At 43.5% G+C, this 10000-nt stretch overlaps 1 non-coding gene across 1 annotated transcript in view; it reads left to right on the top strand.

Annotated features, from left to right (window-relative positions):
* Positions 1-8703: 8703 nt before the first annotated feature.
* The window catches only part of LOC148273655 (small subunit ribosomal RNA), a 1940-nt gene continuing 643 nt past the window's right edge, over positions 8704-10000 (top strand). The window contains exon 1 of the ribosomal RNA XR_015824514.1: positions 8704-10000. This exon is cut by the window's right edge and continues 643 nt beyond it. This is a non-coding gene — a ribosomal RNA (small subunit ribosomal RNA).

The following is a 10000-nucleotide window of genomic DNA, read 5'->3' as shown; positions in this document are numbered from 1 at the left end:
CTCGCACCGTCGGACCAGCTGGAGACCAGCGTTCGGCGAGGTGCGGGCGTTCGCCTTTTTTTTTGCAAATTTTTTTTTTCAACACTTTTGTGTTTTCATCGTGAAGCTTGAAAGCTAGCTTTAAAGCTAGCTTATAAAGCTAAGCAAGCCAAAAGCCAAAAGGAAAAAGCTCAAAGCTCAAAGCTTAGAAATAATTTAGAAATAATAACTAATAATAATAATAAATGGCGTAAGTATAGCCCGTGAGCTCGCCAATATATGACAGTAAATTTTTTTACGGTCTGGACTCTAATTATTTACATACATAATTTTCAAATGATAAATTTCAATATCCGTTAGTAAGTAAAACACGTGGTAAATTTGCCAAGTGTCCGAATTGCATTGAACATAAACGAAGGCGGACGCTCGCACCGTCGGACCAGCTGGAGACCAGCTGATATAAATAATAACTAATAATAATAAATGGCGTAAGTATAGCCCGTGAGCTCGCCAATATATGACAGTAAAATTTTTTACGGTCTGGACTCTAATTATTTTCAAATGATGTATTTCAATATCCGTTAGTAAGTAAAACACGTGGTAAATTTGCCAAGTGTCCGAATTGCATTGAACATAAACGAAGGTGGACGCTCGCACCGTCGGACCAGCTGGAGACCAGCGTTCGGCGAGGTGCGGGCGTTCGCCTTTTTTTTTGCAAATTTTTGTTTTTCAAAGTGTTTTTGTTTTCATCGTGAAAAGTCGAAAAACCAAAACGCTCATGACGGTACGGTCTGGACTCTAATTATTTTCAAATGATGTATTTCAATATCCGTTAGTAAGTAAAACACGTGGTAAATTTGCCAAGTGTCCGAATTGCATTGAACATAAACGAAGGCGGACGCTCGCACCGTCGGACCAGCTGGAGACCAGCTGATATAAATAATAACTAATAATAATAAATGGCGTAAGTATAGCCCGTGAGCTCGCCAATATATGACAGTAAAATTTTTTACGGTCTGGACTCTAATTATTTTCAAATGATGTATTTCAATATCCGTTAGTAAGTAAAACACGTGGTAAATTTGCCAAGTGTCCGAATTGCATTGAACATAAACGAAGGTGGACGCTCGCACCGTCGGACCAGCTGGAGACCAGCGTTCGGCGAGGTGCGGGCGTTCGCCTTTTTTTTTGCAAATTTTTGTTTTTCAAAGTGTTTTTGTTTTCATCGTGAAAAGTCGAAAAACCAAAACGCTCATGACGGTACGGTCTGGACTCTAATTATTTTCAAATGATGTATTTCAATATCCGTTAGTAAGTAAAACACGTGGTAAATTTGCCAAGTGTCCGAATTGCATTGAACATAAACGAAGGCGGACGCTCGCACCGTCGGACCAGCTGGAGACCAGCTGATATAAATAATAACTAATAATAATAAATGGCGTAAGTATAGCCCGTGAGCTCGCCAATATATGACAGTAAAATTTTTTACGGTCTGGACTCTAATTATTTACATAAATAATTTACAAATTAAAAAACTATTATTTGAAAAAAATTATGTTTCGTTATAAAAAAAAATATATTTATATTTTTACATTATAATTTTAAATTGTTTCTATTCACTCATATCGAATACACACTTACCCTGTCCTTAAACCTACCCTCACACCCATATACAATCACACACATATTCACATACCTACCAAAACCACACTCCACTTTTTTACACACGCATCCTCACACACAAAAAAAAACTCGCACACATGCACTTCTATAATTGATATTTAACTGAACTGGATTTTTATAATTGTATTTATGTGAAAAACTGATTTGGCTTTATTTTATGTTTTTTTTATTATGTTGTGTATATTTCTTTGTATTGCTGTTGTTTTTCTTAATAAACAAAATAAAATAAATAAATAAATAAAATGTATTTCAATATCCGTTAGTAAGTAAAACACGTGGTAAATTTGCCAAGTGTCCGAATTGCATTGAACATAAGCGAAGGTGGACGCTCGCACCGTCGGACCAGCTGGAGACCAGCTGATATAAATAATAACTAATAATAATAAATGGCGTAAGTATAGCCCGTGAGCTCGCCAATATATGACAGTAAAATTTTTATTGTCTTTGAATTTCCTAGAGTTTTAACCATCGAAAAAAAAGAAGATTGCAAATAAAATCAACAGACAATGGAAATTTTATGTTTTTATTACAAAAAATAAAAATGCATATTTCTCTATGTATTTTTCTGTTATAAACAATCTATTAAAATAATACACATCAAATTTCCATTGTCTGTTGATTTTATTTGCAATCTTCTTTTTTTTCGATGGTTAAAACTCTAGGAAATTCAAAGACAATAAAAATTTTACTGCCATATATTGGCGAGCTCACACGCTATACATAGCCCTAATAAATAAATGAATAATTCATAAACTAAATAATAATAAACATGGAAATAATTTATACCCTCTCGCCGAGTTTTAATGCGAGAACGAGGCCCCCTCCCGGCGAGACGTCTCGCGGCGGTCGCGAGCGCGCTCCGCGTGAAACTTAAATTTTTCGTTTACTTCACTGAGCGACGATCCGAAATGCACCCCCGCCGATTTTTATTTCGTTCCTCCTTCCGATTCGAAAGTGAATGTGAAATTAAAAAAAAAAAAAAAAACAAAAAAACTTAGAAATATTTTATACCCTCTCGCCGAGTTTTAATGCGAGAACGAGGCCCCCTCCCGGCGAGACGTCTCGCGGCGGTCGCGAGCGCGCTCCGCGTGAAACTTAAATTTTTCGTTTACTTCACTGAGCGACGATCCGAAATGCACCCCCGCCGATTTTTATTTCGTTCCTCCTTCCGATTCGAAAGTGAATGTGAAATTAAAAAAAAAAAAAAAAACAAAAAAACTTAGAAATATTTTATACCCTCTCGCCGAGTTTTAATGCGAGAACGAGGCCCCCTCCCGGCGAGACGTCTCGCGGCGGTCGCGAGCGCGCTCCGCGTGAAACTTAAATTTTTCGTTTACTTCACTGAGCGACGATCCGAAATGCACCCCCGCCGATTTTTATTTCGTTCCTCCTTCCGATTCGAAAGTGAATGTGAAATTAAAAAAAAAAAAAATAAATTAAAACTTAGAAATAATTTATACCCTCTCGCCGAGTTTTAATGCGAGAACGAGGCCCCCTCCCGGCGAGACGTCTCGCGGCGGTCGCGAGCGCGCTCCGCGTGAAACTTAAATTTTTCGCTTACTTCACTGAGCGATGATCCGAAATGCACCCCCGCCGATTTTTATTTCGTTCCTCCTTCCGATTCAAGAGTGAATGTGAAATTAAAAAAAAAAAAAAAAAATTAAAACTTAGAAATAATTTATACCCTCTCGCCGAGTTTTAATGCGAGAACGAGGCCCCCTCCCGGCGAGACGTCTCGCGGCGGTCGCGAGCGCGCTCCGCGTGAAACTTAAATTTTTCGTTTACTTCACTGAGCGACGATCCGAAATGCACCCCCGCCGATTTTTATTTCGTTCCTCCTTCCGATTCGAAAGTGAATGTGAAATTAAAAAAAAAAAAAAAAAAAAAAAACTTAGAAATAATTTATACCCTCTCGCCGAGTTTTAATGCGAGAACGAGGCCCCCTCCCGGCGAGACGTCTCGCGGCGGTCGCGAGCGCGCTCCGCGTGAAACTTAAATTTTTCGTTTACTTCACTGAGCGACGATCCGAAATGCACCCCCGCCGATTTTTATTTCGTTCCTCCTTCCGATTCAAAAGTGAATGTGAAATTAAAAAAAAAAAAAAAAACAAAAAAACTTAGAAATATTTTATACCCTCTCGCCGAGTTTTAATGCGAGAACGAGGCCCCCTCCCGGCGAGACGTCTCGCGGCGGTCGCGAGCGCGCTCCGCGTGAAACTTAAATTTTTCGTTTATCGAATATTTCCACCGAGCGACGATCCGAAATGCACCCCCGCCGATTTTTATTTCGTTCCTCCTTCCGATTCGAAAGTGAATGTGAAATTAAAAAAAAAAAAAAAAAAAAAAACTTAGAAATAATTTATACCCTCTCGCCGAGTTTTAATGCGAGAACGAGGCCCCCTCCCGGCGAGACGTCTCGCGGCGGTCGCGAGCGCGCTCCGCGTGAAACTTAAATTTTTCGTTTATCGAATATTTCCACCGAGCGACGATCCGAAATGCACCCCCGCCGATTTTTATTTCGTTCCTCCTTCCGATTCGAAAGTGAATGTGAAATTAAAAAAAAAAAAAAAAAAAAAAAACTTAGAAATAATTTATACCCTCTCGCCGAGTTTTAATGCGAGAACGAGGCCCCCTCCCGGCGAGACGTCTCGCGGCGGTCGCGAGCGCGCTCCGCGTGAAACTTAAATTTTTCGTTTATCGAATATTTCCACCGAGCGACGATCCGAAATGCACCCCCGCCGATTTTTATTTCGTTCCTCCTTCCGATTCAAGAGTGAATGTGAAATTAAAAAAAAAAAAAAAAAATTAAAACTTAGAAATAATTTATACCCTCTCGCCGAGTTTTAATGCGAGAACGAGGCCCCCTCCCGGCGAGACGTCTCGCGGCGGTCGCCAGCGCGCTCCGCGTGAAACTTAAATTTTTCGTTTATCGAATATTTCCACCGAGCGACGATCCGAAATGCACCCCCGCCGATTTTTATTTCGTTCCTCCTTCCGATTCGAAAGTGAATGTGAAATTAAAAAAAAAAAAAAAAAATTAAAACTTAGAAATAATTTATACCCTCTCGCCGAGTTTTAATGCGAGAACGAGGCCCCCTCCCGGCGAGACGTCTCGCGGCGGTCGCGAGCGCGCTCCGCGTGAAACTTAAATTTTTCGTTTATCGAATATTTCCACCGAGCGACGATCCGAAATGCACCCCCGCCGATTTTTATTTCGTTCCTCCTTCCGATTCGAAAGTGAATGTGAAATTAAAAAAAAAAAAAAAAAATTAAAACTTAGAAATAATTTATACCCTCTCGCCGAGTTTTAATGCGAGAACGAGGCCCCCTCCCGGCGAGACGTCTCGCGGCGGTCGCGAGCGCGCTCCGCGTGAAACTTAAATTTTTCGTTTACTTCACTGAGCGACGATCCGAAATGCACCCCCGCCGATTTTTATTTCGTTCCTCCTTCCGATTCAAAAGTGAATGTGAAATTAAAAAAAAAAAAAAAAACAAAAAAACTTAGAAATATTTTATACCCTCTCGCCGAGTTTTAATGCGAGAACGAGGCCCCCTCCCGGCGAGACGTCTCGCGGCGGTCGCGAGCGCGCTCCGCGTGAAACTTAAATTTTTCGTTTACTTCACTGAGCGACGATCCGAAATGCACCCCCGCCGATTTTTATTTCGTTCCTCCTTCCGATTCGAAAGTGAATGTGAAATTTAAAAAAAAAAAAAAAACAAAAAAACTTAGAAATAATTTATACCCTCTCGCCGAGTTTTAATGCGAGAACGAGGCCCCCTCCCGGCGAGACGTCTCGCGGCGGTCGCGAGCGCGCTCCGCGTGAAACTTAAATTTTTCGTTTACTTCACTGAGCGACGATCCGAAATGCACCCCCGCCGATTTTTATTTCGTTCCTCCTTCCGATTCGAAAGTGAATGTGAAATTAAAAAAAAAAAAAAAAATTAAAACTTAGAAATAATTTATACCCTCTCGCCGAGTTTTAATGCGAGAACGAGGCCCCCTCCCGGCGAGACGTCTCGCGGCGGTCGCGAGCGCGCTCCGCGTGAAACTTAAATTTTTCGCTTACTTCACTGAGCGATGATCCGAAATGCACCCCCGCCGATTTTTATTTCGTTCCTCCTTCCGATTCAAGAGTGAATGTGAAATTAAAAAAAAAAAAAAAAAATTAAAACTTAGAAATAATTTATACCCTCTCGCCGAGTTTTAATGCGAGAACGAGGCCCCCTCCCGGCGAGACGTCTCGCGGCGGTCGCGAGCGCGCTCCGCGTGAAACTTAAATTTTTCGTTTATCGAATATTTCCACCGAGCGACGATCCGAAATGCACCCCCGCCGATTTTTATTTCGTTCCTCCTTCCGATTCGAAAGTGAATGTGAAATTAAAAAAAAAAAAAAAAAAAAAAACTTAGAAATAATTTATACCCTCTCGCCGAGTTTTAATGCGAGAACGAGGCCCCCTCCCGGCGAGACGTCTCGCGGCGGTCGCGAGCGCGCTCCGCGTGAAACTTAAATTTTTCGTTTACTTCACTGAGCGACGATCCGAAATGCACCCCCGCCGATTTTTATTTCGTTCCTCCTTCCGATTCAAAAGTGAATGTGAAATTAAAAAAAAAAAAAAAACAAAAAAACTTAGAAATATTTTATACCCTCTCGCCGAGTTTTAATGCGAGAACGAGGCCCCCTCCCGGCGAGACGTCTCGCGGCGGTCGCGAGCGCGCTCCGCGTGAAACTTAAATTTTTCGTTTATCGAATATTTCCACCGAGCGACGATCCGAAATGCACCCCCGCCGATTTTTATTTCGTTCCTCCTTCCGATTCGAAAGTGAATGTGAAATTAAAAAAAAAAAAAAAAAAAAAAACTTAGAAATAATTTATACCCTCTCGCCGAGTTTTAATGCGAGAACGAGGCCCCCTCCCGGCGAGACGTCTCGCGGCGGTCGCGAGCGCGCTCCGCGTGAAACTTAAATTTTTCGTTTATCGAATATTTCCACCGAGCGACGATCCGAAATGCACCCCCGCCGATTTTTATTTCGTTCCTCCTTCCGATTCGAAAGTGAATGTGAAATTAAAAAAAAAAAAAAAAAAAAAAACTTAGAAATAATTTATACCCTCTCGCCGAGTTTTAATGCGAGAACGAGGCCCCCTCCCGGCGAGACGTCTCGCGGCGGTCGCGAGCGCGCTCCGCGTGAAACTTAAATTTTTCGTTTATCGAATATTTCCACCGAGCGACGATCCGAAATGCACCCCCGCCGATTTTTATTTCGTTCCTCCTTCCGATTCGAAAGTGAATGTGAAATTAAAAAAAAAAAAAAAAAAAAAAAACTTAGAAATAATTTATACCCTCTCGCCGAGTTTTAATGCGAGAACGAGGCCCCCTCCCGGCGAGACGTCTCGCGGCGGTCGCGAGCGCGCTCCGCGTGAAACTTAAATTTTTCGTTTATCGAATATTTCCACCGAGCGACGATCCGAAATGCACCCCCGCCGATTTTTATTTCGTTCCTCCTTCCGATTCAAAAGTGAATGTGAAATTAAAAAAAAAAAAAAAAACAAAAAAACTTAGAAATATTTTATACCCTCTCGCCGAGTTTTAATGCGAGAACGAGGCCCCCTCCCGGCGAGACGTCTCGCGGCGGTCGCGAGCGCGCTCCGCGTGAAACTTAAATTTTTCGTTTATCGAATATTTCCACCGAGCGACGATCCGAAATGCACCCCCGCCGATTTTTATTTCGTTCCTCCTTCCGATTCGAAAGTGAATGTGAAATTAAAAAAAAAAAAAAAAACAAAAAAACTTAGAAATATTTTATACCCTCTCGCCGAGTTTTAATGCGAGAACGAGGCCCCCTCCCGGCGAGACGTCTCGCGGCGGTCGCGAGCGCGCTCCGCGTGAAACTTAAATTTTTCGTTTATCGAATATTTCCACCGAGCGACGATCCGAAATGCACCCCCGCCGATTTTTATTTCGTTCCTCCTTCCGATTCGAAAGTGAATGTGAAATTAAAAAAAAAAAAAAAAACAAAAAAACTTAGAAATATTTTATACCCTCTCGCCGAGTTTTAATGCGAGAACGAGGCCCCCTCCCGGCGAGACGTCTCGCGGCGGTCGCGAGCGCGCTCCGCGTGAAACTTAAATTTTTCGTTTATCGAATATTTCCACCGAGCGACGATCCGAAATGCACCCCCGCCGATTTTTATTTCGTCCCTCCTTCCGATCCAAATGTGAATGTGAAATAAAAAAAAAAATAAAAAATAAAAAATAAAAAAAAAAACAAAAATATTTCCTACCCAAATTATAAGTCTAATTTTTCAATCATAATCTCTTTCCATATTCGTCTTCTCAAACGAAAAAAGAAAAGAAAAAATAAAATCATCTCGCAGAATTTGCCAAGTCCCGACCGTACCGCGCGTTTTACCCATCGGCTCATTTACGTTTCGCCTGAAACGCGCGTAGGCTCCCCGCATGGCTGGCGGCCCGGCGTGCGAGACGCCGACACCCGTCGCCGTACGTATATTATGCGCGTCTCTCATGGCGTTAGCTAAAATACATTTTTCACCGCGTTCGCACATTGCGGCGGCCGATATGCCGCGCCGGCTTTACATTTGCGAAAATCAACGTCGTGTGGCCGTTCAGCTCCTTTGTGCGGCTGAGCGAGCATTGCACTTCGCCCGTGTTACAAACTCTGGAGTTCCGCGCAAGCAGAGAACACCGTGAACAAAAACGAGAACGGTCGTAGGATTCTAATCCACGTCCCCACTATTGCCGCGCCGAAGGCGTGCGCTCTCGTACGTTAATATTTGACGAAAGGGAATTAAAAATTTTTGGCCAAAGAGAAGATCCATGTGGTCCGTCTCGTCAGGTCCAGCGTTCACTTGTTAAAAAGTGAATTTAAAAGTAAAACGAACAGACTCGTGAATCGCGAGAGTGCAAACTCGAGCGAGCGAGAATGTGAGTTATATAGGTGCGAACATAAAGAGCGTGTCGCGGCGGGTGACTCCGTCGCGCCTCAGACGCCCTTCGTATCCTGGAGCGATATAGAAATGAACAGCTCCCTGGTTGATCCTGCCAGTAATCATATGCTTGTCTCAAAGACTAAGCCATGCAAGTCTCAGTAAAAGCCGAATTAAGGTGAAACCGCGAATGGCTCAATATATCAGTTTTGGTTCCTTAGATCGTACATAGTTACTTGGATAACTGTGGCAATTCTAGAGCTAATACATGCAAACGAGGTCCTGACCGGCAACGGGAGGGATGCTTTTATTAGATCAAAAACCAATCGGCGGCGGGGTTCGCGCCCCGTCCGTCGCCATTCGAGATGATTCTAGATAACTTTGTGCTGATCGCACGGTCTAGCACCGGCGACGCATCTTTCAAATGTCTGCCTTATCAACTGTCGATGGTAGTTTATGCGACTACCATGGTTGTCACGGGTAACGGGGAATCAGGGTTCGATTCCGGAGAGGGAGCCTGAGAAACGGCTACCACATCCACGGAAGGCAGCAGGCGCGCAAATTACCCACTCCCGGCACGGGGAGGTAGTGACGAAAAATAACGATACGGGACTCGTCCGAGGCCTCGTGATCGGAATGATTACACTTTAAATCCTTTAACGAGGATCCATTGGAGGGCAAGTCTGGTGCCAGCAGCCGCGGTAATTCCAGCTCCAATAGCATATACTAAAGTTGTTGCGGTTAAAAAGCTCGTAGTTGAAATTGTGTCCTGCGGTGTCGGTCTACCGAATGCGGTACGACAGGCACGTCTGCGGGGCTTCTCGCCGGTGCGTCCACCGCCAGTGTGTTGCGGTCGTCCTCGCGGGCGGCCGCGCGCCGAGGCGGGCCGTCGCGGCTGTTTACTTTGAACAAATTAGAGTGCTCAAAGCGGGCTAACACTTGCCTGAATATTGTACGCATGGAATAATAGAATAGGACCTCGGTTCTGTTTTGTTGGCTTTCTGATACCAGAGGTAATGATTAATAGGGACAACTGGGGGCATTCGTATTGCGACGTTAGAGGTGAAATTCTTGGATCGTCGCAAGACGGACTAAAGCGAAAGCATTTGCCAAAGGTGTTTTCATTAATCAAGAACGAAAGTTAGAGGTTCGAAGGCGATTAGATACCGCTGTAGTTCTAACCATAAATGATGCCAGCCAGCGATCCGCCGAAGTTTCATAATTTTAACCCGGTGGGCAGCTCCCGGGAAACCAAAGCTTTCGGGCTCCGGGGGGAGTATGGTTGCAAAGCTGAAACTTAAAGGAATTGACGGAAGGGCACCACCAGGAGTGGAGCCTGCGGCTTAATTCGACTCAACACGGGAAAACTCACCAGGCCCGGACACTGGAAGGATTG

The sequence above is a fragment of the Micrasema longulum genome, unplaced genomic scaffold (assembly GCF_059751315.1).
Source record: "Micrasema longulum isolate JH-2025_06_02 unplaced genomic scaffold, ASM5975131v1 h1tg001886l, whole genome shotgun sequence".
Classification (NCBI taxonomy): domain Eukaryota; kingdom Metazoa; phylum Arthropoda; class Insecta; order Trichoptera; family Brachycentridae; genus Micrasema; species Micrasema longulum.
This window is presented reverse-complemented; position numbering and strand designations above follow the sequence as displayed.